Here is a 6,566-nt window from a genome sequence, read left to right as displayed (position 1 = left end):
CTGTAATAGGATCTGACGCCCTCTTCTGGTGTGTCTGAAGACAGCTACAGTGTACTTAGATATAATAAATAAACCTTAGAACGAAAGCGGAGGTCATATCTGGAGATATGACGAGGTGTAACATTAACCTAGCACGCTGAGGTCCTGAGTGCAATCGCCCGCGCAAGAGAGAAGAATAAGAAAAACACGAGGGGGCGAAAAAACCAGGACACAAAACTCTTGCAGTGTCTCTTCAAAAATCGTGTAATAAGGTCATAAAAACTAGAGACAGGGCTGGGAGGATGGCAAACTGGTAATCCCCCGAACCCATATAATGTGGAAGGTGAAAACGGATTGTCCACAAACTTTTCTCTGACCTCCACAAGTGTGCCCTTCCTGCATTCAGCAATATATATATATATACATGAATGTAAATGTACATATCTTTGCACATATAAATATATAATTAATAATATATAAGCATATATGATATATAATACATAAATTTTATGCATATTTGTCTTCTTCTTTTGAGACTGGGTTTCTTTGTGTAGCTCCGACTATCCTGGAATTCTATCTGTAAACCAGGCTGGCCTCGAACTCAGAGATGCCAGGGCTAGCCTGTGACACCATACCCAGGTCAATAAACAATTTTTTAGATTAAAAACAAAAAACAGGACATCTTAGTGTGGCTGCAGTGGTCCACACTACTCTCTGAGCTTTGCCATGCCGCCCAAAGATGACAAGAAGAAGAAGGATGCCGGAAAGTTGGCCAAAAAAGACAAATACCCAGTAAATAAATCTGGTGGCAAGGTCAAAAAGAAGAAGTGGTCCAAAGGCAAAGTTCGGGACAAGCTGAACAATCTTGTCCTGTTTGACAAAGCTACTTTTTTTTAAAAGACTTATTTGTTTGTTTATTTATTATAAGTACACTGTAGCTGTTTTCAGACACACCAGAAGAGTGCATCAGATCTCATTACGGATGGTTATGAGCCACCATGTGGTTGCTGGGATTTGAACTCAGGACCTCTGGAAAAGCAGTCAGTGCTCCTAACCACTGAGCCATCTCTCCAGCCCCTTGACAAAGCTACTTATGACAAACTTTGTAAGGAAATTCCCAACTATAGCTTATTACTCCAGCCGTGGTCTCCTAGAGACTGAAGATTTGAGGTTCCTTGGCCAGGACAGCCCTTCAGGAGCTACTTAGTAAAGACTTAACAAGTTGGTTTCAAAGCACAGAGCCCAAGTAATTTATACCAGAAACACAAAGGGTGGAGATGCCCCAGCTGCTGGTGAAGATGCATAAACAGATTCAATCAGTCGTACATTTGGGAAAATAAAACTTTATTGAATCAAAACAAACAAACAAACAAACAAACAAACAAACAACTAGAAGCCAGGCCTGGTGGCACATTTTTTTTTTTTGGCTGTAATTGCGTTTATTAGCTTGACAAGGCAGATGTGAATTATTTTCTGTGACAAAATGGTGACAAAATGGCCATATATCAGCCAGCACACATTAGATGCCACAAGGAAATAAGAACTAATGAATTTAGAAACATTAGGCATGTTCTTCCCTGAAGCTACTGGTGCGGGAAAGGCAGGAGATAGAGATAGGAGGCGTGCTGTATCCTTGTGTTGCTCAGTCCCCACAATGCTTGTGGCCTGTCCTGACGGTGCAGCTCCTGACTACCTTTATCTTACACCCTGAAGAGCATACGGGGCACTGGCAGTCCATGTACTTCCAGGTCCTGAGGTGCACAGTGGCACATACCTTTAATCCCAGTACTCAGAATACAGAAGCAGACAGATATCTAGTTCAAGGCCAACCTGGTTACAAAGTAAATTCCAGGATAGCCAGGGCTCTATAGAGAGACTCTGTCTTAAATAAAGACAGACAGATATGCATATATATCCAGATAAATAAATAGTATGTTTCTTTTTTTTTAAAGATTCATTTATTTATTTTACGTATTTGTACACACAGACACTGTTTTCAGACACACCAGAAGAGGGCATCGGATCTCATTACAGATGGCTGTGAGCCACCATGTGGTTGCTGGGAATTGAACTCAGGACCTCTGGAAGAGCAGTCGGTGCTCTTAACCACTGAGCCATCTCTCAGCCCCAAATAGTATGTTTCTTGACACCAAGTTTATAAATCTACGGCCCCCAAAGATCTTACTTGAGACGTTTCTGAATGTTATTGGGGGGACACTGGAAAAGTTCTGGTTATAATTTTCCAAAGATGAATGGGTTTTAGCCTAGACAGTATTTCCCTAGCGACTTTCCAGAAAGAAAAGAAAAAAAAGGGGTTGGGGATTTAGCTCAGTGGTAGAGCGCTTGCCTAGCAAGCACAACCCATTACATATGAAATGGGTTGACCTGGCCTGTGCAGCCTTGGGGTAGGAGCTGGCTCAGGTCAGTCTGCTGCTGCTAAACGGCCTGACAAAGCTAGATCTCCATCAAGGCCACCACAGAGACCTGAGAAGGATACGTTTGAGCAGCAGGGGTAAACCAAATATCCTCTGTTTCAAGTAGAACGAGGGACGTTTACCCACAGCCAAACCTGCAATCCTCCACTGTGGGTGAACTCAACAGCTCCGTTGGGGGCTACATCGGTCCTCAGCCATCACACAGAGCAGCACCAGCATGCAGCAGCCACACCCACAGGGTCTGAGAGATTTTTCTGCAGAGAAGGGACTTGGGAGAACTGACTCACCTGGGTGAAGCACAGTAGGACAATCAACCCAACCTTGTCCTTAGCTTGGGCAGGCCCTGCCAGCAGGCTCTTCTTTGCCCAGTGGACAGTAGTACCACTTGAAGCGAGCTCCAGGCAAGTCAGTGGCTGCCTGTCTTCTTTGGAAATAGTCCCAACTGCTGCTCTCAGGAACTGGTATTTTGTGGTCCAGGGAAGTCTTTCTCATTAAACACCTTAAATGCGGGTTGGGGATTTAGCTCAGTGGTAGAGCGCTTGCCTAGCAAGTGTAAGGCCCTGGGTTCGGTCCTTAGCTCCGAAAATAAATAAATAAATAAATAAATAAATAAAGGCTAAGCCTTGTGCAAAGTGCTCAGGCCTGGGTGCTCTGCCCCCGGTGTCTCCTGGGCTTATTAAAAAAAAAAAAAACGGGGCTGGGGATTTAGCTCAGTGGTAGAGCGCTTACCTAGGAAGCGCAAAGCCCTGGGTTCGGTCCCCAGCTCAAAAAAAAAAAAAAAAAAAAACAAACAAAAAAAAAAACAAAAAAAAAAAACAACGGGGCTAGAAAGATGGCTCAGCGGTTAAGAGCACTGACTGCTCTTCCAGAGGTCATGAGTTCAATTCCCAGCAACCACCTGGTGGCTCACAACCATCTGTAATGGGTTCTGATACCCTCTTCCAGCCTGCAGTCACATATGCAGGCAGAATGCTGTACATAAAATAAATAAATAAATCTTTAAAAAAAAAAAAAAACCTTAAATGCCATAGTCAGCAGATCTCTCTGAGGGGTTTGAGAGCCGTTGTGTAATCATTCTATTAGGTAGACCTGATTTTAAACAAATATTTGTTTTGGTTATCTGCTTTAGGCTTAATCTTGCCAATTGTGACGGTTTGTATATGCTTGGGCCAGGGAGTGGCACTATTAGGAGGTGTGACCTTGTTGGAGTAGGTGTGTCACTGTGGGCGTGGGCTTTAAGACCCTCCTCCTAGCTGCCTGCCAGTCAGTATTCTACGAGCAGCCTTCAGAGGAAGATGTAGAACTCTGAGGTCCTCCTCTACCATGCCTGCCTGGGTGCTGCCATGTTCCTGCTTTGATGATAATGGACTGAACCTCTGAACCTGTAAGCCAGCCCCAATTAAATGTTGTCCTTTATAAGACTTGCCTTGGTCATGGTGTCCGTTCACAGCAGTAAAACCCTAACTGAGACAGAAGTTGGTACCAGGGACTGGTGTATTGCTGTGATAGGCCTGACCATGCTTTTGTTTAGAAGAATGTGGGGACTTTGGATTTGGAAAACAGTGGAATGCTCTAAGTGGGGTTTAATGGGCTATCCTAGTAGGAATATGGAAGACTTTGCTACTGAGAGTAATTTGAATCGTGTGGACCTGGCCCAGGAGGTTTCGGTGAAGAATTTCAACATGCGGCCTAAAGACTGTTTTTTGTGGTATTTTGGTGAAGAATGTGGCTACTTTTTGACCTTGTCTGAAGTCTGCCTGAGGCTAAGGTGAAGAGACTCAGATTAATTGCATTGACAAGGGAAGTCCAGAGATGCCCATTATAGACTTTGTTCTCTGGTTAAGTCTCATGAAGATGATTTTTTTTTTTTTTTTTGGTTCTTTTTTTTCGGAGCTGGGGACCGAACCCAGGGCCTTGAGCTTCCTAGGCAAGCGCTCTACCACTGAGCTAAATCCCCAACCCCATGAAGAAGATGTTTAAAGGAAAACTACTGACTATATACTTTGAGTATTAAATGGACACTCAAAAGTAAAATGGAGGGGGCTGGAGAGATGGCTCAGCAGTTAAGAGCGCTGGCTGCTCTTCCAGAGGTCATGAGTTCAATTCCCAGCAACCACATGGTGGCTCACAACCATCTGTAATGAGATCTGGTGCCCTCTTCTGGCCTGCAGTCGCATATGCAGGCAGAATGCTGTACATAAAATAAATAAATAAATCTTTAAAAAAAAAAAAAGTAAAATGGAGCTGAATCCGGTTTTCAAGGATATTAAATTGAATTAAGGGAATAATTAAGTGACCTTGGGGCAAGTAAGTTTAGGTCCAGGCACGGTAGTACAAGCCTTTAATCCCAGGAGGCAAAGACATGCAGATCTCTAAGATAGAACAGAGCAAGTTCTAGGTGAAGAAAACCTTAAATCCAGGCTTAGTGGACCAGTGCTTAGGAGACAGGAATGCACATCTCTGAGTTCAAAGTCAGTCTATGAAGCAAGTTCCAGGACAACCAAGCTTAGGCAGGGAAGGAATTGGGAAACAGAAAGTTGGTGATGGTGTAATAGAACAAGGGGCCATGCTCCAGCCCATGGCTCTGGCTTCAGAGTCCAAAAATAGAAGAGATTACTGGGACAATTGATGTTGGTCAGCTGGAACTAAGAAATTAGTGGTGATTAAGAAGAGACCAGCATCACTTCGGTGAAATCTTCTGGGAAGTGTTTTCTGAGAGTACAGAGAAGCTGTGGTCCAGAGATAGCCAAGGTTGTACTTCCTGCAGCAGCCATATTTGGTAATGTGTAAGTCACCAGGTGGTACTGGTTCTGAAGGCATGAAGGGGTCATGAAGAGCAGCTGAGGCTTGGCACTGTGAGAGGCCATGGAGGCCATTGGTGAAAGTCCAGCCTCAGTTATAGTTGACAGCCCAGGACTGAAGGGGTCATGCCAAGGTTTGAGGCTTGGCACCATAAGAGAGCCTATGAAAGACTCTTGGTGAAACCTAGTTGCAGCAGAAGACCCCAGCGTATTGGAGATGCCATTACCATGGGATGATCACCAAGAACAGAAGCAGCAGTGGAGTGGACCAACCCGAGCTTAGAGCGCTACAGAGGGCAGAGCAGGAGAAGAGATGCCAGCCCTCTGGAGAAGCCCAGAAGATCATGCGTGGATCCCAGACACTGAGACAAGAAGCTGTAACATTGGAGACTCCAAGATGTTGGAGATGCCAGAGCTGTGGGCTATCTGCTGAGGAAAGCTGCTAACAGGGAGTGGGACCAGCCCAGGAGAAAGACGTTTGTTGCAGTCAGCAAAGATGAAAAAGAGTTGGAGATCTGAAGACTGCTTTGACATCAGACACGGAGATGCAGAGTTTGGAGTTTGCCCAGCTGGTTTCCTGTCTTGTTTTAGGGATTACGGTTAAGTGATTGGAGGAATCCTAGAAGAGACTTTGAACTTTGGACTTGTAACATTGTCGAGACTGCTATAGACTATGGAGGCTTTGGAAGTTGGACTAAATGTATTTTGCATTATGCCATGTTTAGGTGTGGTCCCCATTGACTCATGGGTTTGAACAAGCCTATGGGGGGCAGGGAGGGGAATGTGATGGTTTACATAAGCTTGGCACTATTTGGAGATGTGGCCCTGTGGGCTTGGGCTTTAAGTCCCTCACCTAGCTGCCTGGAAGCCAGTCTTCTCCTAGCAGTCTTTGGATGAAGATGTAGAACTCTCGGCCCTGTCTGTACCATGCCTGCCTGGATGCTGCCATGTTCCTGCCTTGATGATACTGAACTGAACCTCCGAACCTGTAAGCCTGTCGTCCTCTATAAGAGTTGCCTTGGTCACGTGTCTATTCGCAGCAAAACCCTGAGACACCAATATATAGAGAATGCTAAAACTTGTCCTCCTAGCAAACACAGTTCTGAGCACGTTAAAGTTGCTTTAAAAAAAAAAGAGAGATTTATTTATTTAAAGTACACTGTCTTCAGACACACCAGAAGAGGACATCTGACCCCATTACAGATGGTTGTGAGCCACCATGTGGGTGCTGGAAGTTGAACTCAGGACCTCAGTGCTCTTAACCACTGAGCTACCTTTCCAGCACCCCCACATTAAAGTTTTGAGACACTGTATGTCTCCTGGAATTTACTCTATCGATGAGGCTGGCCTG

General features: G+C 44.7%; 1 pseudogene; it reads left to right on the top strand.

Moving 5' to 3' along the window:
- On the top strand, window positions 667-1,334 carry Rps25-ps1 (ribosomal protein S25, pseudogene 1; annotated as a pseudogene).

The sequence above is a fragment of the Rattus norvegicus genome, chromosome 20 (assembly GCF_021556685.1).
Source record: "Rattus norvegicus strain SHRSP/BbbUtx chromosome 20, alternate assembly SHRSP_T2T, whole genome shotgun sequence".
Taxonomy (NCBI): domain Eukaryota; kingdom Metazoa; phylum Chordata; class Mammalia; order Rodentia; family Muridae; genus Rattus; species Rattus norvegicus.
This window is presented reverse-complemented; position numbering and strand designations above follow the sequence as displayed.